Below are 24,229 nucleotides of genomic sequence, written 5' to 3'. Positions count from 1 at the left end.
TTGCCAAGATTTTTCTAAAGTCTTAAACTTCCTTTAGGCTTCAAGCTCCCTTTCTCGTGGATTGTATCAGCAAACAGAAAAGATGGCAGTACTTGCTAGCTGTGCTGTGCTTTAAACTTACATAATCAGACCCAAAATTATAACTTCAGTAATTTTAAATTACAGTTAGGATCATCTTTCTTATTTGTCCTCAAGAAAATGACTATTTTCAAATCAAGCAACTTTAAATTTTTAAACTAATGGAAATTTCAAGTTAATTTTTACAACTTTACTTGGGGGAATAAGTATTACTCTTGATAAATGATCATTCTAATAAAAATGACAAAAGTGAAAAAAAATGAGAAGAAATACATAAGTCAGTACTGGGAAGACCCTTATATTCCATTGATGATCTTGGCAACTTGGAGTAGTTTTATCAATTTGTTTGTTTGCTTCTTTTAAAAATTCCCAGAATTTCCAGATGCATCACTTAAGACAATTGAAATTACAACAAACCAAAAACAAACAAACAAACAAAAAAAATCCCAGTGAGTACTGTGGGAAATTCTTCACTAACTCATAGATCAAAAAGAATAGACAAAATTATTTTTCAGTATTACAGCTTACCTATTATTTACAGTAGAAAAAAATCTTCTGGATTTTAAGGGCACACACACAGTGTATCTTTGTCACATATTGTTTATTAGTTTCTTAGCTGAGAGGTACACGAAATGCAAAAATGAGGCAATCTTTATGTTTAAGAAATCTGTAAAGGTTAATTCTTTCTACTGTTGCAACCAGGTTTTTGCAGAATTAACAACTCCTTTAAAGGCTAGTTGGATTTAGCTATAATAAGAATATAAATACAATGAGACATTCCTAAGGGGAATACAATTTTTAAAAAATTTCCATATTTGCTACAATAAATGTTATGCCTAGAAATTTTATAGCTAACAGAAACACAGAAAATACTATACCCAGAGCTAGAAAACTGTTCCAGTGCAAAGCAAGTCTGATATATTACCTCCCAAATACACAGCATATCTCTGGTAAAGTTGTAAATTATGGTTGCAAATGAGGCCACAAACAAAATTTTGCTCAAGGCATGAATCATAAATTCAAACAATAATCATCTCCTGCGTGAGGCACAACTACTTTGTTTACTTCTTAGATACTGTTTCCTAAACATGACAATGAAAGTAGGTCAAGGGAACATAGCATCTTTTTCTCATGAGGCCTGCTCTGATATTGGGTGCACTGTCTTATTTATCACTGCGTAAGCCTTTTAAATATTCAAAATCTGTGTCTTCACAAGGCTGAGTCCTTAAGCATGTCGACATTTTACCTCATGATGACATCATATTAAAATGACAGATGTTTACTGAAAAAAATAAACAATTCCCATTAGTAACCTGCTCTGTGGAATTCTGATGTTTCTTATATTGAAAATAAAAGGATTATTTAGCTGATGGTCAATGATACTTTTAATCTACTTACTAGATATAATTGTCTGCTACTGCTTGAACATATCTGAGGGGCCCAATGTTTTTCTTTTTACATTGTAGAGTTTCTAAAAGCCTATACCACTCAAACCTTTTTAAGCATGAAACTTAAGAAGGCAGACCTTTAATTAAATCTATTCAAATGATCAAAAGAATTATGGAGTTGAATCATTTGAATGCCACTTCTAACAATCTTCTTGGACCAACATACATTTATAAAATATTGTTTAGAGTGCAGGTTTTTAACCTTAACATAATGATGTCAATTTATGGACACTCAGAATGCAGCATGCTTATCTATCAGGTCCTTAGCTGTCACAAACTCACAAACTTCCTATCCTTTCCATAACAAATATCAATAATAATAACAATAACAATGGTCACATGGATTGTTTACAATATATTCGTAACCGTGCTGTATGCTGCATGTGGATTGTCCCATTGAGTTTTTACAATCATGCATTAAAGCAGGGATGATATTTATATCTGTCTTAGAGATTATGAAACTGAGTCTTAGAGATCAAAGTAAAGAGCTTTGCTCATGTCACCCTGAGCCAGGCACTGGGCATTCCAAGATGGACTGAAGGGCAATCTATTTCCTAAAGAAACCAACAGTCTATTCACTGAAACTTTCTGTCAGTGTATAAACCAAGGGGGATGCATAAATTTGATTTATTTTAAATCCATCCAATTGAAATGAGATAATTTATGGGTATTTATATGGAACTAATAAGCTGGCACAATGATCTACATAACATAATCATTCAGAAAGTATTTATTGAATGCCTAGTGTGTTTATTATTAAATGACTAATTCACTCTCTACTAGGTGGTATGAATTTAGTGGTTAGCAAAATGGAGGTATCTCTGCCCTCAAGAAGCTTTTACAACAGTGGGAAAATCAATTTTTTAACTCTCCTAATAAAGTAAAAAATCAAACTGAATAGAGAATAATGAAATTTAGGCAAGTGGTCAGAAGATGTCTCTAGGTAGTTTATATTTGAGCTGAGGCCTTAAAAATGAGGTATTACCATGTCAAAACATGGGATTGTGTCCCATGCAAAATAAATGTATGTGCAAAGGGTCTAAGGCTGTAAAACCATATATATAGTTTTATATATATGTCAGAAACTGGTGTGTGGTAAATCCAAAGGTACAAAAATGAAGGTTCTTCATTTTCGTTTCCGCCCCCCACCAATCTTCTCCATCTCAGTCACTGGCATCATTTCTACCTAACTGTCCAAGCTGAAAAGACAAGTGTTGTATATCCAATCAATTAACAAGTCCTATTGGCTTGGGCACATTATCCTTAATCTACCCCCCCTTCCGTTCATCATCCTAGTCCAATTTATAATCTTCTTTTGCCTGGACCATGGCTATAGTTTCCTAACTGAGCTGCCTGTTTTCACTCAGCCACCTCTGATTTCATTTTTCTCACAGAAGCCAAGGCTCACAGCCTTGAGTTCTTTTAAACATGTAAAACAGCTCACATTAACTACCCTGTGTAAAATCCTCCAATATCTTTCTTTTGCTCTTCCTTTTGGTATCCATATGACACGTTTCATCTTATCTTTCAGATTTTTACTTAAATGCCACCCTCATGGCTCAATCCCAGATGGGACCTGCTCTAGTACATCATATTTATTCTTTTTAACCTTAAGTTTATAGTATATCCTCATCTTCTGAAACATACTATTTTTGAGGAAAAATTTTGTCTATCTTAGACACTATGTCTCCATCACTTAGCTATGTGCCAATCACATAGCAGACACTCAATTCAATTGAAAGTGTTGGAGAAGTATGCAGAGGTAAAATCATCCATGGATCTTTGGTCTACAATAAAAATTTGGAATTTTTATTCCAAATTTAATGAGAAGGTTTTGGGGCATTCTAAGCAGGGGGACAAAAATCATGCTGGCTATTGATGTGTGGAAAGTAGAATGAAAAAGAGCAAAACACAAAGCAAGAATATGATTTATGAGGCTAATTAAGAAATTTAAGAGACACAGTTTTGGTTTGGTATAGAATGGCAGTATTAGAGATAGAGAAGAAATGGATGAATTTATGATATAGTTTCAACTTGCTGATGGATTGAATTTGGGGAAAGAAAATAAGAACTTAAAAATTTTCCACAATATTTATATATTTGTTTGTTGTTTGTTTCTTTGCATGAGATGGCAAGAAGGGTGGAGTTAAAAGAAGGATGAACCTGGAGGTGGGACAATGAATTCGAATGGGATTCATTTACCCACCCTGAGCCAGACCTAATTTTCCGGCAACACATTTGGGTTTGTTTCAGGCCTGGATTTCTCCTCAGAGAGGCATTTCAGGGAAAGGCCAATCTACTAACAGAAACAAATACCTCTTCAGCAGATATCCTGCCCCAATGAGATGGCAGCAGTGTTATGTACAAACAGCAGCCATGAAGAATGATGAACATTTAGCTCTTCATTTTTTTAAACCGGTTTTGCACAGACACTAAAAACAATTTTGACAAAGAATTTCCAGCCCTAAATGTACTACATGGAAGAACTCATGTATCAGTAAAGCTTTTCACTGCATTTTATTGAAAAGTCATGGCACTGTAGGTTTTTACTCTTCCAGTCCCTCCATGCAATCTGTAGCCATGGGAATGGGAGAAGGTGGTGACCTGAAGCCATCAGCAGTGTGCCAGTCACTGTTACTCGGGAAGGGGGTGGGGGTGCTGAGGACACAAAGCCTGGTGGTAGAGCTGTAGACAGAAGCTCATGCACGAGGCCCAAGGATGGCAGTGACTGCAGATGGAGCAGTGGTTCAAGCGTGATGAAAATTGGTAAGGAAGCAGAGCAGGAGAATAGAAAGCACCTGGGATGTCTGTTGGTCCTAAGACAAAATACAATGTTCCTTTTCAGAAGGTATCTAGTCAACGTGGAGATTGATATTCTAGTAGATATCAAATTATGAAGAAGTTAAAAATCACTTTTCAGTGATATTTTATCTCTATGACAAAGGTAACCATTATGTTCATCTTCATTTTCCTATTAATATTGTTAATTAAACAAGAATGTATTGGCTCTTGTGCAATTCTCAATTTCTCAACATCTAGTAAACACAGATTTAGAATGCACGGCAAAGATTAAGAATGCAATTGGAAGTAGGTAAACAACAGCAAAGGCCTTACTCTGGATATAAATTGTTCTAAACATCCTTGCAGAAAAACTATAATAATCATTGGTTGATAACTTCTGAAGAAAAGAACTATAGTTAATATTCTACTTGACATAGATGATTATGAGAAATGAATGATTAATATTTCCAATTATAATTTTAATGTTGCAAAGAGAGGAGATTATACCAATATTAATATGATTTTTATGAACATGACTGAATATCAGTAATAACCTTAATACATAACTAAATAAAACATGGCCAAATAAAAGCATGTATTAATGTAAGATCAACAAAATAAACTGGAAATTTTATTTATAACATTCCTATGTTGTTAATTAAGAAATGTGTGCCAGGAAAGTCCACTCCCTGCTGCCCCTGCTGGGGATGGTTTGAAGTACCTGAGTCCAGCCATGAAACACAGAAAAAGGAGTTTCTTTCCCTGCAGTCTATTGGATGCAATATCCTATTTGGGATTCTCAGTCTCCTGATGCACAAATAAGCATATTCCCCAAGGGTCCAAAGATCAACTAAGCATAGATTAACTCTCCAAATACAAGCATGTTACACTTAAGGACAAAGACATATTTTGAGAAATTCATCGTTAAGTGATTCCGTCATTGAGCAAACATCACAGTGGCACTTACACAAACTTAGATGGTCTGGTCTTCTACACCCCTAGGCTATATGGTCTAGCCTTTTTACTTCCAGGCTGAAAACCTATACAGCATGTTACTGATTAAAACAACATGAGATGAAATGAAGCACAAAAGAAAATGATGCAATGAAGATGTGATAACCATGAGATGTGTGAGTCTGCTACTGGAGTAACATAGCATACTGTTTTATAGCAACTTTTTTTTAATAAGAAGAAAGGGTACACTCTAAAATTGCAATTAAAAATCATACTCTAAAAACATAATATGCAGAAAAACCAAGATGGAGGCATAGGTAGACACACTGCTCCTCCTCGCACAATCAAAAGAAGGACAACAATTTAAAAACAAAAAAAAACCAGAACTGACAGAAAATCAAACCACACAGAAGTCCGACAACCAAGGAGATAAAGAAGAAACATATCCAGACTGGTAAAAGGGGCGGAGATGGGCAGCCAGGGCGGACAGGACTTGTGGCAACGAGGATGGACCCAGAGACTGGTGGATTGTGGGACTAACAGGGCAGGCAGTGCAACAGCTAGCAGAGCCTGTGGCCCCACATTTGCATATAGATAAACCGGGAGAAACAGCGGGGGAGGGAAGTAGACCCAGGGCTCCAGCTTGGGGAAATAAAGCCTCAAACCTCTGATTGAAAACACCTGTGGAGGTTGAGGCAGCAGCAGGAGAAACTCCCAGCCTCACAGGAGAGGTCGTGGAGACCCACAGGGGCCTAGAGCATGCACAAGCCCACCCACTCAGGAATCAGCACTAGAGGGGCCCAATTTGATTGTGGGTAGTGGAGGGAGTGACTGAAACTCGGCAGAGAGTGGAGCAGGTGCCATTGTTCCCTCTTGGCCCCTCCCCCACATACAGCATGACAGCACAGTGACCAGCATTATCCCACCCTGGTGAACACCTAAGGCTCCACCCCTTTATGTAACAGGTGTGCCGGGAAAAAAAAAATGGCCCAAATGAAAGAACAGATCAAAGCCCCAAAAGTAATTCAACTAAGCAGTGAACAGGTAGCCAACCTATCAGATGCACAGTCCAAAACACTGGTAATTAGGATGCTCACAGAATTGGTTGAATTTGGTCACAAACTAGATGAAAAAATGAGAGAAACAAAGATATGCTAAGAGAAACAAAGGAAAATGTACAGGGAACCAATAGTGATGTGAAGGAAACTGGGACTCAAATCAACGGTGTGGACCAGAAGGAAGAAAGAAACATCCAACTAGAAAAGAATGAAGCAAGAAGAATTCAGAAAAATGAGGAGAGGCTTAGGAACCTCCAGGACATCTTGAAACGTTCCAACATCCGAATTATAGGGGTGCCAGAAGGAGAAGAGGAAGAACAGAAATTTGAAAACTTATTTGAACAAATAATGAAGGGGAACTTCCCTAATCTGGCAAAGGAAACAGACTTCCAGGAAGTCCAAGAAGCTCAAAGAGTCCCAAAGAAGCTGGACCCAAGGAGGAACACACCAAGGCACATCATAATTACATTAGCCAAGATTAAGCAGAAGGAGAGAATCTTAGAAGCATCAGGGGATAAGGACACAGTTACCTACAAAGGAGTTCCAATAAGACTGTCAGCTGATTTCTCAAAAGGGACCTTAGAGACAAGAAGGGGCTGGAAGGAAGTATTCTAAGTCATGAAAGGCAAGGACCTACATCCAAGATTACTCTATCCAGCAAAGCTATTATTTAGAATAGAAGGGCGGATAAAGTGCTTCTCAGATAAGGTCAGGTTAAAGGAGTTCATCATCACCAAGCCCTTATTAGATGAAATGTTAAAGGGATTTATCTAAGAAAAATAAGATAAAAAATATGAACAGTAAAAATGATAGCAAACTCACAGTTATTAACAACCACACTTAAAACAAAAACAAAAGCAAACTAAGCAAACAACTAGAACAGGAACAGAACCACAGAAACGGAGATCACATGGAGGGTTATCAACAGGGGAGTGGGAGGGGGAGAGAGGGGGGAAAGGTACGGAGAATAAGTAGCATATATGGTAGGTAGAAAATAGACAGGGGGAGGGTGAGAATAGTATAGGAAATGTAGAAGCCAAAAAACTTATATGTATGACCCATGGACATGAACTATAGGGGGGGGGATATGGAGGGAGGGGGTGAGCAGGATGGAGTGGAGTGAAGGGGGGAAATGGGACAACTGTAATAGCATAATCAATAAATATATTTTAAAAAATCATACTCTAGTACATACATGAACTCATAACATGGTCATTTATTATTCTCGAGTGTTATGTACTGCATATGGTTGTATGTGCTATACTTTAATGCAACGGGCAGTGCAGTAGGCTGTTTATAGCAGCACCACCACAGACACATGAGTCATATGTCAGGCTAAGATATTCTGATGGCTATGATGTCACTAGGCAATAGAAATATTTTAGTTCTATTATAATCTCAGGGACCACCATTGTGTATGTGGTCCCTCATTGACCGAACCATCCTTATGCCAGGCGGGAAGGTAGTACTGAGTCCCTTCTTGTAATGACCAGACAATATGCTGGTAGAATGAACCCTCATTTGGCCTCTTTTTAGGGCAAGTTCTGATGCTGTGGTCCATGCAGCTCCTGGGGATTCGAGAGTTTAGCCTCACAGCAGTTCCTCTCCCAGACATTTTGCCAAGGCACCTTTTGACTATAGGCTGCCTAGTGGATAACTTCAGGGATGGGGAACACACGCCCAACCGTGCCTGCCCGCACTCTCCACTTCCTCTCTTTATTTGCACTTCTTCTCTTTTTTGTCCTTCCCTCCACTTCTTTTCTCCCCATGGGACTTATCCCATCAGAAAGACACAGTCAGCAAGGACCCCAGCATTCAACAACACATAATTTATTTACCTTCTCTGAAGTATTAGGAGCCAAATCCTCCACACACAAACTCCGAGTGTCTTAGACATTTTTATAATGGACAAGATGCTTGTAAATATAAAACATTAAAAAGTAAACATACACACAGAAGGATTCCTGTTTTCAACCCTGATTATGAATGCTGGTGTTCAAACAATTCCTGTCAAGTGACTTCCTAAATTTTTAGGCCCTGCCTCCCTTCTTGTCTGTAATGGAACCCGAAACAGGTCCCTCAGTGACAGTGATGCTGCAAACATCGGGAGATCCCCAGCAAGCTGGCCTGCCAGCCCAGAGCCAAGTGCCACTTTAACCCCAACCCAAAGAAAATTAAAAATAGTCTCTACCAATATGAACCTGACTCAATTTTCATATAGCAAAATTAGTAAATAGAGTAGAGTGTTCTGGGATACAAAGTTAGTGTCCTTAAGTCCCTCACAAAAAGAGACAATTTCTAAAAATGCACTCTCTCCAAAAAAAAGTGCTTCTTATTCCCCCACTTCAGTTTAACACATATATTTATTTATAGTGAAGCCATTTAGGTATATGATAAAGCTGAAAATGGTGATACACCTGCATCCTGAGTAACAGCCAGCATAGTTGAAAAGCCCACTAGACCCTGCTAATAGAAGTGATGCCATCGACCCATTAGAATATATTTGTAAAAATATTGTCATAAGCCGTTAGTGTTAAACCAAGCTATTGTGAACTAGATTTTACTACAATTTAGACCCCATTTACATTTAAAATAGCACTCTATTGGTTTTGAACATTTGTTCTAAATTCACATTTCAAGACTGACTGAGACCTCATCTGCTGAGCTTCAGTCTGGGGCAAATAGTTTATACGCTAGTTGTAAACCCTAAATATGGAGAGTAGTGATGAGAAGTATAAGAGTCCCCCATGATGATAATACTTTTGATAAATCTTTTCTTTTTAGTTTGACCAAACTACCCATGAAAAATGTAAGCATATAAATTCATTCCATGTGTGAATAGAATGGGGGCATAAAAACCGGTAGGAAACGAGCATCAGAAGCTGCAGCCTAAAGTACACAGGTGTGCTGAGCATGTGAGTGCTGTTTCTCTGCTTCCCATAATTCCATTCATGCGTGTCACTGAGCTTTGCTAATGTTTGACACTCCATTGTGATATGCCTATAAAGCAGTCCCATCAAATGCATTAGTGCTATTCCTATTTTATAAATGAGACACTGAGGGAAAGAGAGGCCACACACCTAGTCAAAGTAGGTGTGGAAATATTCCACACTCTTTGTGTTTGACTACTCTGGGCTTTGGGACCAGCAAACTGTGGGATTCATGGCCACAGTGTAGCCAAAAGTCATTGGGCTGTCCAAAAGATGGCCTTTTAGACTGAAGAGAAAACATTAACAGACAAAATACGATTCAAGAAACCTCATATGTATGTTAATTTTTTAATCCATTCATAACAAGTTCATGTGGTGTTCTTCCCCCTACCTTTCACTGTTGTTCTATTACACTGTATGTGAAGAACTGTGCCCACCTATATGAACTGGTTGGCAAGGCTGCCCAGACATTTATAGCAAAGGCATGCATAATTACATAAGCCTCAGAAGACAATCATTTGTGTCCTTTGGCCCCCTTCAAGATAGCAGTATCATATACCAGAAGTCAATAGATCTATGATAAAAAAGAATGAGACAACCACAAAATAAATGAGTACTGATTGACTGACCAAGAATAGAGAAGTAGAGAAAGGACCATAAAAGAACTAGAACAGACATTATTCCACTAAAAACCTTTGTTAAAATCTTAGCGGCAAGATAACATTTGCTTTAAGAGATGTAAAGATGTATAAAGCATTCCTCTTGTCCTGGAAAAGTATAAAATCCCATTGGGATAAATAGACACCATTGGAAACAAAATGTTCCAAAGCAATAACGTCAAGAATGAAACAAATAGTAATTAGCTAATTCTCATGTGACAGCAAAATTCACACAAAAAGAATTTAGAGTCAGAAGACTGGGGCTCCATCATTGTTCAGAAACCAAATGTCCTCAGGCAACTTCTGTTTTTTAAAACCATTGCTTTTATGTTTAAGATTTTATTTACTTTTTTTTTTAGAGAGAGGGGAAGAGATGAAGAAAGAGAAGGGGAGAAATATCGATGTGTGAGAGAAACATCAATCAGTTGCCTCTCACAAACCCCCAACTAAGGACCTGGCCCACAACCCAGCCACGTGCCATGACTGGGAATCACACCAGCAACCTTTAAGTTTGTGGGATAATGTCCAACCCACTGAGCCACACCAGTCAGGGCAGGAAACTTCTTAAATTCAGATTCTCACTTTCTTCACAGGCAAATGACAACAATACTATCAATCTTTACCACAGATGTTTGTGATGTGTGTTGAGTTAGCTATTATATATAACTCAAAATAAGCTCAAGTGGAAGCCTCAGCAGGACAGCCTTGTGACTAAGGTGTCAAGTCTAAATTATAATAGTTTATCTTAAAAGTTTGGGGTTTTTTTCCTATCTATGTATCCTATCACCAGAGAATCCAGGAAATTCAAAGATAGTAACTAGACAGAAATCTCAAGAAACTTTAAAATGGATTTGAGTGATTGGAAAATAATTTATGAAATTGAAGAAATTAAAACATAAGGCAATTAGTTACTTACCCAGATTTCTAAAATACTTCCAAATGTATGGAACTATTTTAATCAAGAGTCCACTCTAACTCTTGATAACCCATAGTAACTGTAAAGACTTCATCTGTAGGAGTAGCTTTAAGGCAAGGCTTGACAGCTTATCTTGTACTGCAACAATCAACAATGTTTATTGGATATCTATATGCCTTTCAATGCCACAATATTACTAAATGCTTTAAAGATTTCACGCTTAACACAATTCACATGTTTTTTTTCCGCCTTGTACTCCTCCAATTTAACTGATCCCCATGCCTTGTAACAGTCTTGAGGTCTGGAGGCCTGGCTTATATAAGGACTCACATCTGCTGACATTGTAGAGTCTCCCAGGTTTCTGCAGTAGCAACATTTACATTTTCATTACTGAAACTTCCCCACCAAATAATGTCACATCACTGTAGACTCTCTCAGTCTTCCAAATGCTTGACATTAGATACACATGAGCCTGTTCTCAATAAAGCAGTTTCCTTTAGTCTCTTTGCACTGAGATTCTAGCTAAGCCAAAGATGCCCCTTACCTCACTCTATGACCTATTTCTTTGGGATTTTCCAATGACATCAAGATTTCCAAGGGAGTCTAATTATTGAATCCCTGGATACTTTTATTTGCACCTTTTTTTTCATTACAGAGTCATTAGAATTTGGCTGCGTGGATAGAACGAGTAAATACTGAGTTTCTAAAAGACCAGCTCAGCATGGCATTTTCCCCTCAAAGTGCAATGGACTATGTTCGAGAAGGAAAACATAGACACAGTCAACCACCTTTTAGTTTTATAATTTGGTGCTCTCACATTATCTGTTCTGTTGGGAACCGCCCTGCCTGGTTTCAGAGGCTGTAACCCCCCATGGTTAAGGCTGAGTCAGAGTTGGGACCACAGGTCATGAAGGAGACAAAACTTATCTCCCTGGCAGGGGTGCCACCTCTGCCCACTTCACCCTGCTTGGCCCTGAGCTTGGCCAGTTAGCCAATGACGGGTAAGAATCCTCAAGGGAGGATCAACCTAAGACAGGCATGGTCACCAGGGATAAGCTCGCAGGGAAAGACTCAGGGGGCTGTGGCAAAAGGGGGTGATGGACCCTCGCCCCTCGGCTTTGAAATAGCCTGAGTCCTCATTCAATCTGCAAGAAGTCTCCTAATCTCTTGGCTGCTTTACTTCCCTTACCTGATTTAAGCCTGGAACAATGACAGAGGGCAGTGCAGTCCTGTGCTGGGAGGGGCGGATTCCCTGGGGAATCAGGCCTAAGAAAAATACATACATTCCTGTGAAGCCTACCTAATTTGTACCCTCAGCTTAAAAGCTAAGGGTCCAGACCTGAGATGAGTCTGGTGCCTAAAGTTTTATGGCCCTCTAGCTGATTGGCTGTAGCTCAGACTAAGCCCTCGAAGTTCTCTGTAAATCCGGTATTGTTTAACCCTTACTGGCTGACAATGATTGATGAGCTTTATCTGCATTCCTATGCAAATGAACCTAATAAAAGCCCATGGAGGAAAAGGCTCTGGGCCCTTCTCCTTTGAGAAATCAGCCATCTCTCCTCCCCAAGCACATCTTGTCTTGGTAGACTTATTCTTCATCCGTGGTGGATGGGGGGGGGCTGCGTTAAAGCCCCCCCCCCCGACACTGTTCCTAGGATTTCTCCCTCTAATCTTGATGCTTCAGAAAAACTGAGTAATAAATGGGAGGATCTGTGGTGGAGATAGCTGGGAAGAAATTGTCGAGAACCCTATAACAGGAAAAGAAAATGCAAAGACCCTGTGCAGTCTATATTGGATACAGATGCACACAAGGCAGCGACTGTCCTGTAGAGTTGCCAAGAACACACCAGCTACACATGGCCTCATAGCAGGATGGAGGACAGCGATGAGATAATCTAATCAGAATTCTTTTACTATTGGGAATGGAGCCATAAATTGCAATATTGTGCTGCATCTCCCTGATACCTCAGCAGTTAATGAGTACCCACAATGGGCAGGGGACTGGGCTGGGGACCGGAGCCATGTTTCTCCGTTTCATCTACTTTTCTTACACATGCCCAACATCATGGGCCAGGCTCTCATTAAGTCTGAGCTGGACTCTTAAAATCATTTTCTAATTGATCCCTCCCCTTCCAAACCAGGCTTTTCACCACCGTGGGATTGATTTTTCTAAAATATAGCTTTGATCAATTCAATCGTCTGATCAAAAGCCTTCAGTGGCTCCCCATGGTATACACAGTTAGTCCAAAGGTCTCAGCTTAGCATTTAAGACCCTTTACAAAAGGGTGCTTTTCTGCTTACCTTTCCCTTTTGCCCTCTCTAGTCTGGCTTCTGGGCAAATCCTGCAAAGCCAGCAATTCTCTAGAATCTCCAAATGTGAAATGGCCAGGGTGTCAATGGTTTCTGGGAGTTTCCTCTAGGCTTGGGGACTTAGGGCTACAGAAATACACCTAGTGGAAGGAGAGATAGTGATGGCCAACAAACCATGCAGGAATGGATTCAGAATGAAGCCAGGAAGAGCCCTCCAAGCTGTAGACAGTGGAGATGTTGTATGCTTCATACACATCGATCAACCAGATAGTTCACTGGAAACCATTCTCAAAAGAACAGAACTAAGCACATGCAAGGCCAGTGATCCCTGCTGTTTGTTTATGAAGACATTGTGATAATGGCAATCATGCCCAGTGGTCCTTTACTTCCTCCCTTCCACCAGCCCAAGTACTGACACCACTACGTCCTCCCTGACTTGGAGAGTATCCTTCTCTGTTTTTAAATAATAGCTCCATATTATGTATCAGACACCTGTTACTCCAAATATTGTCACCCCATTCTAACCAGCATTCTACATGTTTGTGCACCTTAAAAGTATAAGGAAGAGGCACACTGAAAAATAATAGAAGGAACTCTTATCTTTTGAGATAGGATGGATGGACCTGGAAGAAATAAGCCAGTCAGAGAAAGACAAATACCATATGATCTCACTTAAGTGTGGAATCTAATGAACAAACTAACAAACAAAATAGAGACAGAAGCATGGATACATGGAACACATTGACAGCTGTCGGAGGGGAGGGAGTGCTGGAGGGGACTGGATGATAGAAGGTGAAGGGAGTAGCCAAAGAACATACATGCACAACCCATGGATATGGGTAGTGGTGTGGTGATTGCCTGATGGGCTTTAGGCTGGGTAGAGGTGGGCAAATGGGGGAAATGTGGGGAAAACTGTAACAGTATAAACAATGAAATATAATAATAAAAAACAAAGAAATAAAAGAGAAGCACTAACCTACAAAGAGGTAGGGATCTGTGCAAGGGGGTGGGGACTGGCCATGTGGATAACATATGGCACAGTCACAAACTGCTCCCCTCCCCGAGATGAGGAACAAGACCACTATGTTTGCACTCTCCACTAATATCCAAAACTGTATTCAAGTTCTTGCTATTCCAAAAAGATAAGAGTAAAGGAAAAAATAGTTTATAAGAATTGAGAGCTTATTATTCATAGAAGAAAGGACTATGGTCAAATAATCTATATATTCACTCTCAGCATTAACAAAGTTAGCAAGGTCACTGAATATGAGAGTAATATAAAAAATTGATTACATATCAGCAAGAGCAATTAAAAATAAAATTTAAAATATACCAATTACAATAGCCATCAAAACCATTAAATACCTAGGAATAAATCTAACAAAAGGTTGTGTAAATCTTCTGCGTAGAATACTATAAAACATAACTAAGACCTCGATAATGGAAGAATATATAATGGTTGTAGATTAGTGGGCTCATGTTCTAAAGACCCTAGTTCTCGGTTTTTGGTTGAAGATGGTGGGGACATAGGTGGGAACAGAGTCCACTTCCCCTTGGCATCAGTGAAATGCCTAGCTGATCTGAGGAACAGAGCAAACAGCCAATGGTATTCCAGCATATATGAAGATCAGAGACCAAAGATAGAGGACGTTGAAAGATCAGACGGTAAGAAGAGTGCTTAAGGACAATAAGGTCCCTGGGACCAGCATGGGAACCAGGGTGGCAGAAGCCCCAGGCCAGGGCACAGGGTCTGATGCAGGATTCTTGGGAGAGAGCCAGGATGGGCTGTGTGAGAGGCCACCTGCTTGTTTGGATCAGGGGGGCTTGAATAGGAGGAGTTTCTCAAAAAGAAAAAGAGAAAATAGAGGCACTCAGCAGCTATTTAGAGAACTCTCGGCAGCAGCTGTGGCCTCTTGCGCCCCTACCCCCTCAACCCCTGGACTGTGAACTTCGGATAAGCAGCCCTACCACAGACCTGAAGCCCAGTTAGCACACACCCAGATCAGTGGACTGGGCGCCCACACCTGAAACCCCGAGTGGGTGTGCACCTGATCAGCGACCCTGCTGCCTGGGCACACAGACCCAAAGCACCCGGGTGGGTACGTACCACAATCAGTGGCCTGGGCACCCACACCTGAAACCTCAGGTGGTTGAGCACCCTGATCAACAGCTCAGCTACCCAGGTGCACAGACCCAAAGCCTGGGATCAGTGCACAACCCGATCAATGGCATGGCTACCCAAGGGTGACCACGCCTGAAGCACCTGGGACTGAGTACATCCCACCTAGCCCCTTTGCACAGAGCCCTGCAGGGCCTACTCACTCTCTAGGAGGAAGGCAGAATGCCCAGCAGAGGGGAGCTGCAGGACTAGGGGAGACTGCAGTCCCCAGAAAAACTTGATCCAATAGGGGGCTGAACTACTCTGAAGGAACACCAAGAGCCCCTAACATCTGAGACAGCCAAGAGCAAGAAGGTAGAGAAGGCTCCCCCCTAATTGGTGCACTTCACGGACAGCACAACTGGTGAACTAAAGGCCTAGGGGGGAGCAGAAGGACCCTGAGGAACTCCACTGGAGGCTGGACAACAGCAAAGAGTGTGGCTCAGGAAGGGAGAAAAATGAAACCAATCCCTCCATCCACCCCCTCCCGTTTCACAGACAGGAAGACCAGCAGAACTAACCTGATCAGTTTAAAGCCAGCAGAAGACTTTTTTTTTTCTTTCCCCCTAAATTCCTTCTTCCTTTCTGTCCTTCTTTCTTTTTTTATTCCTTCCTCCTGCCTTCTTTTATCTTTTTATTTTAATTTTTGTTAAAATTCCTTCTTCTTATCTTTCCTCCAATGCTTTTATTCCTTCTTCCTTCCTTCCTTCCTTCCTTCCTTCCATGACTTTTCCATTCCTTTTACCTTCCTTCCCTTCTTGTTTTTTTTTTTTTTCCTTCTTTCTCCTTTCCCACAGGTGAGACAATACAACCAGGAGCTCTGAAAAGACCACAGTAAGACCCTGTTAGACCCATAAACGTCAGCTCAAGACCAGTAACCTCAGGAGATTAAGGAGACGGCACCACTGAATCACACTGGCATTCTACCATAGAAGCTCATACCATAAACCCAGGGAATCAGAACAGATAAATTTAAGAAGAATAGGCTAACAAGAAGAGTCTCACAAACAATGGGAAGACAAAGAAACAATCCCCAAATGAAAGGAAAGGAGGAAGCCTCAGAAAGAATGCTAAACGAAATAGAGGCAAGTCAACTATCAGATACTGAGTTCAAAGCAATGGTGATCAGGAAGCTCACTGAGCTCAGAGAATTACCAGAAATGACAGGGAAACTACAATGAAATCACTGCAAACTACATCAACACGAAAAAGGAAATAGAAACTATCTAGACAGGCCAAGAGGAAAGGAAGAATACAATTTCTGAACTGAAGAACACAGTAGAAGGAATCAAAAACAGACTTGATGAAGCAGAGGATCGGATCAGTGAACTGGAGGATAAAGTAGAAAAAAAAAACACTCAGAAAGAGCAAGAAAAGGAAAAGAGGCTCAGAAAGAATGAAGAGGGATTAAGGGAAATGCAGAACAACATAAAACATAATAATATCCATAAAATAGGGATACCAGAAGGAGAAGAAGAAGAGCAAGGGACAGAAAACCTGTTTGAAAAAGTAATGATGGAAAGTTTCCCTAATCTGATGAAAGAAAAAGTCACACAAGTCCAGGAAACACAGAGAGTCCCAAGCAAGAGGAACCCAAAGAGGCCCACTGCAAGACATATTATAATTAAAATGGCAAAATTCCAAGACAAAGAGAGGATCTTAAAGACAGCAAGGGAGAAACAGGAAGTAACATACAAGGTATCCCCAATAAGGTTATCAGCTGACTTCTCAATGGAAACGTTCCAAGCAAGAAGAGAATGGCAAAAAATATTCCAAGTAATGAGAATCACAGGCCTGCAACCAAGACTGCTTTACCCAGCAAGGCTCTCAATCAAGATAGAAGGCCAAATAAAGAGCTTCCCAGATGAAGTCTAAAAGAATACACCTCCACCAAACCAGCTCTTCAAGAGATGCAAAAGGGACTGCTTTAAGGAAAGGAAGGAAAAGAGAGAGAGAGACAGAGAGAGAGAGGAACACAGGTACAAAAAAACGGCAATGAATAACTACCTATCGATAATAACCTTAAACATAAAGAGATTAAATGCTCCAATCAAAAGATATAGAATAGTTGAATGGATAAGAAAGCATGACCCACACCTATGCGGCCTACAAGAGAACCACCTCAGGACAAAAGACCTACACAGACTGAAAGTGAAGGGCTGGAAACAAATTTTCCAAGCAAACAGACAGGAAAAAAAAGCAAGGGTAGCAATACTCATATCAGACAAAATAGACTTCCAAAGAAGGGCCATAAAGAGAGACCCAGAAGGTCACTTCATAATACTCAAAGGAAGAATCCACCAAGAAGACAAAAACATTGTAAATATATATATGTACCCAACATAGGAGCACCCAAATACATAAAGAAAATCTTGGAGGACTTCAAGAAAGATACTGACAGTAACACAATTATAGTAGGGGACTTTAATACCCCACTGTCAAGAATGGACAGGTCTTCCAAACAAAATATCAACAAGGATATTGTGTCACTTAACAATACCCTAGATGAAATGGACTTAACTGATATATAGAGAGCTTTTCATCCCAAAGAAGCAAAATACACATTTTTTTCAAGTGTACAGGGAACATTTTCAAAGATAGACCACATGATAGGACACAAAGCAAGCCTCAACAAATTCGAGAAAATTGAAATCATATCAAGCATTTTCTCTGACCACAAGGGACTGAAACTAGAAACAAATCTCAAGGAAAACCCCCCAAAACACTCAAAAACATGGAGATTGAATAGCATGCTATTAAACAATGAATGGGTCAAGAATGAGATTAGGGAAGAAATCAAAAACTTTCTGGAAAAAAATGAAAACAAACTCACAACAACCCAAAACCTATGGGACACAGCAGAGGTAGTCCTGAGAGGGAAGTTCATAGCAATACAGGCCTACCTTAAAAAGATACAAACATTTCAAACAAACAACCTAACCCTACGCCTACAAGAACTCGAGGACCAACAACAAAGGCAACCCAGAGCAAGCAGAAGGAAGGAAATAACCAAGATCAGAGCAGAATTAAATGACATAGAGACTAAAAGCACAATTCTAAGGATCAATGAATCCAGGACCTGGTTCTTTGAAAAGATAAACAAAATCGACAAGCCTTTAAGTAGGCTCATCAAGAAAAAAAGAGAGAGGATACAAATAAACACAATTAGAAATGAAAGAGGAGAGGTTACAACTGATACCACAGAAATACAAAGGATTGTAAGAAATCACTACAAAGAACTGTATACCAAGAAACTTGAAAACCTAGGTGAAGTGGACACATTTCTAGAAAAATATAATCTTCCAAAACGGAATGAAGAAGAAGCAGAAAACCTGAACAGACCAGTAACAGCATATAAAATTGAAGCAATAATCAATAAACTCCCAACACACAAAAGCCCTGGACCAGATGGCTTCACAGGAGAATTCTACAAAGCATTTAAGGAAGAGCTAACCCCTATCCTTCACAGACTATTCGAAAAAATCCAAACTGATGGGAGACTCCCAAACTCTTTTTATGAAGCCAGAATCATCCTAATCCCAAAACCAGATAAAGACACAACAAAGAAAGAAAACTTCAGACCAATATTGCTGATGAACATAGACGCTAAAATTCTCAGCAAAATATTGGCAGTCCACATCCAGCAATACATTAAAAAGATCATCCACCATGACCAAGTGGGATTCATCCCAGGGATGCAAGGATGGTACAGTATTCTCAAATCAATAAACATAATGCAGAACATAAACAACAGCAAAGACAAAAATCACATGATCATATCAATAGATGCGGAAAAAGCATTTGATAAGATACAGCACCCATTTCTGATAAAAACACTCAGCAAAGTGGGAGTAGAGGGAGCATTCCTCAACATCATAAAGGCCATATATGAGAGACCTACAGCCAACATCATACTCAATGGACAAAAACTTAGAGCTTTCCCACTAAGATCAGGAACAAGACAAGGATGCCCTCTCTCACCACTCCTATTCAACATAGTATTGGAAGTCCTAGCCACAGCAATCAGATGAGAAAAAGAAATAAAAGGCATCCAAATTGGAAAGGAGGAAATGAAACTGTCACTGTTTGTAGGTGACATGATAGTGTACATGGAAAATCCTATAGACTCCACCAAAAACTACTCCACCTAATAAATGAATTTGGCAAAACAGCTGGATACAAAGTCAATACTCAGAAATCAAAGGCATTCCTATATACTAACAATGACACATCAGAAACAGACATCAGGAAAAAAATCCCATTTGATGTAGCAACAAGAAAAATAAAGTACCTAGGAATAAACCTAATCAAGGAGGTAAAAGACCTGCACTCAGAAAACTACACAACACTGAAGAAAGAAATTAAGGAAGACACAAACAAATGGAAGCATTTACCATGCTCATGGATTGGAAGAATTAACATCATCAAAATGGCCATACTACCCAAAGCGATTTATAGATTCAATGCAATCCCTATTGAAGTACCCATGACATATTTCACAGATATAGAACAAACATTTCAGAAATTCATATGGAACCATAACTGACCCTGAATAGCTGCAGAACAAAGCAGGAGGAATCACAATACCTGATATCAAACTGTCTTACAAGGCCACTGTAATCAAAACAGCCTGGTACTGGCATAGAAACAGGCACATAGACCAATGGAACAGAACAGAGAGCCCAGAAGTAAACCCAAGTCTTTACAGTCAATTAATATTTGACAAAGGAGGCAGGAGCAAAAAGTGGAGCAAAAACAGCCTCTTCAACAAGTGGTGTTGGGTGATCTGGACATCTATGTGCAAAAAAATGAAATTCGATCACCAACTTACACCATACATACTAAAAAAATTCAAGGTGGATAAAAGAGTTAATTATAAGTCATAACACCATAAAAGCCCTAGAGGAAAACATTGGCAAGAAAATCTCAGACATTCCAGGCAGCAACATCCTCACAGACACGTCCCCTAAAGCAAGGGACATAAAGGAAAGAATAAACAAATGGGACTTCATCAAAATTAAAAGCTTCTGCATGGCTAAAGGAAACAGCATTAAAATTAAAAGAGAACCAACAATATGCAAAAACATATTTGCCAGTGATACCTCAGACAAGGGCCTGATCTCCACAATATATAAAGAACTCACATGACTCCACCCCAGGAAGAAAAACAAGCCAATTAAAAAATGGGCAAAGGACTTGAACAGGCACTTCTCCAAGGAAGACATACAGAGGGCCCAGAGACATATGAAAAGATGCTCAGCTCTCTGAGCAGATGCTCTCTGATCACTAGTCATCAGAGAGATGAAAATTAAAACCACAATAAGGTACCATCTCACACCAGTCAGAGTGGCCAACACAAACAAATCCACAAACAAATGTTGGAGAGGATGCAGACAAAAGGGAACCCTAGTGCACTGTTGGTGGGAATGCAGACTGGTGAGGCCACTGTGGAAAACAGTATGGAATTTCCTCAGAAAACTAAAAATGGAACTGCCCTTTGACCCAGCAATTCCGCTGTTGGCATTATACCCTAAGAACCCTGAAACACCAATCCAAAAGAACCTATGCACCCCAATGTTCATAGCAGCACAATTTACAATAGTCAAGTACTGGAAGCTACCTAAGTGCCCATCAGCAAACGAGTGGATCAAAGAACTATGGTACATTTACACAATGGAATTCTACCCAGCAGAGAGAAAGAAGGTGCTTATACCCTTTGTAACAGCATGGATGGAACTAAAGAGCATTATGCTAAATAAAATAAGCCAGGCAGTGAGGGGCAAATACCATATGATCTCACCTTTAACTGGAACATAATCAACAGAAGAAAAAAGCAAACAAAATATAACCAGAGACATTGAAGTTAAGAACAATCTAACAATAGCCAGGGGGGAGTGGGGAGGGGACACTGGGGAGAGGGGTCTATAGGAGCTACTATAAAGGACACAGGGACAAAAATCAAGGGGGAGGGTGGAGGTGAGGGTCGGAGGTGGGTTCGGCTGGGGTGGGGTGTGATGGGGAGAAAAGGCATACAACTGTAATTGAATAACAATAAAAAAATTTTTCAAAGCAAATATATATATATATATACTTTACTATATAAAAAATAAAACAAAACAAAACAAAACCTTAATTCTCCTTAAATTGATATATAGAGAGAATCAGATCCCACCAGGAAAAGTAGCTGTCTTTTGGGTTTTTTTGTTGTTGCTGTTTAAGAGTACATGATATGAATGTGCATAGAAGTTACCAAATGAATTCCAAAATGCAATATAAGCCTGCAAGAGGACAAAAATGGCCAAGACAATCTTGAACATGAAAAACTAAGCTAAAGAATTTATATAACTAGATATGTAAATTTAGTATAAAGCTACAATATTCAAGGCAGTGTGGTACTGACACAATGATAACAAAAAACACCAATGGAACAAAAGTGACCAGAAACAGATCCGTTCATGTATGGCCACCTGCTTTATTGCAAAGATGGCATTTTGTGCCAATGAAGATGGTGAGAGTTTTTTCTCACTACACTGGCCTTTGGAGTCGAGTGGGAATCTATGGGAAAAAGCTAATCTTTTCCTCTAAACCTCATATCATACACTAAAATCCAGGTGGACTGTAAATCTAACAGTGAAAGGAAAGTCAATTAAGCTTCGAGGTTTATTACATAGGAAATACTTTCATTAGCTTGGAGTAAGGCAGAAATTTCTTAAACAAGACACACACACACACAAAAAAAAAAATCCTACCAGAAATGAAGTGATTGATGACTTGGAAGACATTAAAATTAGAAATTTCTTTTCATCAGAGATACATTTGAGGGAAAAGCCAAGCCACAGAATGACAGAAAATATTCAGAACACATATAACTAATAAAGGACTCATATCCAGAATGAATAAACAATTCCTATAAATCAACTTTTACAAACAGATAACCCTACAAAAAAAGATGAGTAGGTGCTTCACAAGAGAATTTCCAAATAGAAAATTACCACATAAAAAGTTGTTCATCCTCACCGATAATTAGGGGAATGCATAGTAAAACTACAATATACAGCACATACCCATCCCAAATGGCTACAGTTAGAAAACTTGACAATACAATATGTTGACAAGGATGTCGAACAAATGTAACTCTCATATACTGCTGTGGTCATATAAATTTGTAGAATTGATTTGGGAAACTGTTTAGCATCATCTACTAAATCTGAACATACACAACCCTAAGGCCTAGCAATTCACCCAAAACAAATGCACACGTTAGTGTATGACAAGAAAGATACAGGCAGTTCCTCAAAAAGTTTCACAAATGTTTCTAACGGCACTACCCAAAAAAACAACCCAAACGTCCATAGGTGAATGAAGATCAAGTTGAAGTATATTCATACAATGGAATATTATTCATCTATAAAAAGGAATGAAGTACTAATACATACAACTTACAGAAACCTTGAACATATTATGCTCAGTGAAAGAAGTCAGACACAAAGGTCACATATTTTATGATTCATTTCATATAATATATGCAGATAGGCAAATCCATAAAGACAGAACATAGATTGGTAGTTAAGCAGGGAATGGGGGACAGGAAATGGGGAGTGATTATGTAATGGGCACAGGGTTTTTTCTGGCATGGTGAAAAAGTTTTGAAAGTAGAGAGAGGTGATGGTTCTACAACATTGGAAATATGCTAAATGCCACTGATTTGTATATTTTAAAACATAGTTTTTATTACTTCATCTTAATTTTTTTAAAGATATTAAAATGGCCCTTTTTGTCCTTATTTTCAAATTTTCCAGAAACCATATCTCTAATCTCTGGCAGTCCTTACTTTATAGGGAATTGGTATGAATTTCAGTTACTGCGGCTCAGTGAAATTACACCAGTCCCCCAACAAAGTGGCTCAAATTTCAGTAACCACAGTATATTAACTGTGAGTAACTGCATAAAGTACAAATTTCACAACTAGCTCTTCAGTCCATAAATCACTAAGTAAATAACAGATATGCATCTTAATCAATGACTAATCACATCTTTCCAAGTCTCAGTGACTGGCCACTGCAACAGAACAGTTATGCAGTTCAAGCACAGACAGCAAATCATACACCCATGCTGTCTTCTGGCCTCTGAGTGATAAACCCAAATGATATTTTACAAAAAAAAAAAAAAAGAGTGATGCCAGCAAACAACTTCAACATTAAAGAAGCTTTTAGAGATATTTTGCAAACTGAAAGCAAGAAGATAAAATGTTGGAAGCTAATTGAAACTTAGAATAGAGTATGACAGTCTGCCAATGCATAGAAAAATATTCATTCTCTATCATAATTTATAGACCAAAAGAGGACAAGTACAAGTTAAAACTACTATAGATAGGAGTTTTACAAAAATAATAATGTGCTTTAACTCTCAGTGTTTCTCATGTTTTTTATTATAATGTATCGGTTGTATTTTTTTATTTTCCTATATACTTATAACTGACAGTAAGATAGCTTTTAGTCTTTTGACAACAATTTTTAAAAGTCACTGTGTAATTATAATCTTTCCATTGTTTATTAGGATCACTTTGTGTGGTTTCAGCTTGCACAGCCATTTTTGCACAATGATTCCACACTAATGTGCAAAGTTATAATAGCCAGGACTCTATTCTTTTTACTCCATATTCCAGTCAAATACTCATTATTGCCACCAATTTAAAATATTTGTATCCTTCTTGGTATCTCTGTCCCATAATATTGGCTTAAAAACATTTATTTCCATCACTCCCTCCTCACCCAGTGACTTTGACCATAATATTCCCTTCTCCTGTAATTCCTCCCCCTTACAATTTTAAATTCATCTTCCTTCATGAAGACATGTTCTGATTTCTGGGTGTCCAAATTAAGGTGGTCCCTCCTTCCTGTTTTGAAGCCTCTACTTCCTACTATAATAAAATTACAC

Source organism: Desmodus rotundus, chromosome 7 (genome assembly GCF_022682495.2).
Source record: "Desmodus rotundus isolate HL8 chromosome 7, HLdesRot8A.1, whole genome shotgun sequence".
Lineage (NCBI taxonomy): Eukaryota > Metazoa > Chordata > Mammalia > Chiroptera > Phyllostomidae > Desmodus > Desmodus rotundus.
Note: the sequence above shows the minus strand (reverse complement) of the source record.